This window comes from Penaeus monodon, chromosome 21 (genome assembly GCF_015228065.2).
Source record: "Penaeus monodon isolate SGIC_2016 chromosome 21, NSTDA_Pmon_1, whole genome shotgun sequence".
NCBI lineage: Eukaryota > Metazoa > Arthropoda > Malacostraca > Decapoda > Penaeidae > Penaeus > Penaeus monodon.
The window spans coordinates 10,739,442-10,740,219 of record NC_051406.1 but is presented as its reverse complement, the minus strand read 5'-3'; the positions used below and the strand labels follow the sequence as shown (position 1 = coordinate 10,740,219).

General features: G+C 31.6%; 1 protein-coding gene across 1 annotated transcript in view; it reads right to left on the bottom strand.

Moving 5' to 3' along the window:
- Positions 1-778, bottom strand: part of LOC119586208 (protein grainyhead-like) — a gene marked incomplete at its 3' end in the record, with an annotated part of 12,409 nt that overhangs the window by 764 nt on the left and 10,867 nt on the right.

Sequence of the window (778 nt, the reverse complement as noted above, 5' to 3'; positions counted from 1 at the left end):
ATAATCATTAACAATTGGAAAATACATCAATTCTTTATCATTTTCATTTTATGAACGTTCCAAAAGAGAACTTGTAAATACCTTGCACAACAAAACCGTCATTAGTTTATATAACTGAAATGGAACGACTTCCCTTTAAGCTGTCAAATTTCCAAAGCACTGGGCAGAATGTTGCTCAGTTGAATATACAATCAACACAAATAGAAATAGAAACCATAACCAACCACCCACACTATAAGGGAGACAATCACTGAGCTTGTACAGAATATTGTGGCAGCTTGATATGACTATTCTGTGTTTTCCATGTTATTACTTTGATGCAAAACTGGGAAGAATGGCCATGCTCTAACATTCAATTTTATAATGTCAAGGATGACAAATGTGTTAAAACAATGGCTGTTCCTATTTCTCACAATACCTTTCATGAAAGTAAAAGGATCAGATTTTGTTTGATGGTGGAAAAGCAGTTCTATTCTACTGCTACTTGCAATCTAAACTAATTCAATCTTAAGACCATATTTACTAAGTTTAAAATCAGAAACATTTATGTCACACTCAAAAATAAAAAATGAAGGATGTAATATCCATCAATACCAAAACAATCATTTATCAATCTACTCTATGCTCCACAATCAAAATGAAAAAGTAAATCTGCAAATAAAAAGAAGCAAACCATTCCAGGCATAAACATAAAACTAAAACTTACCAGCTTTTACACTCACTCACACTTACAACTACTTGAATTTACAATTTTATGTTACAGTACATTCTTGCATTG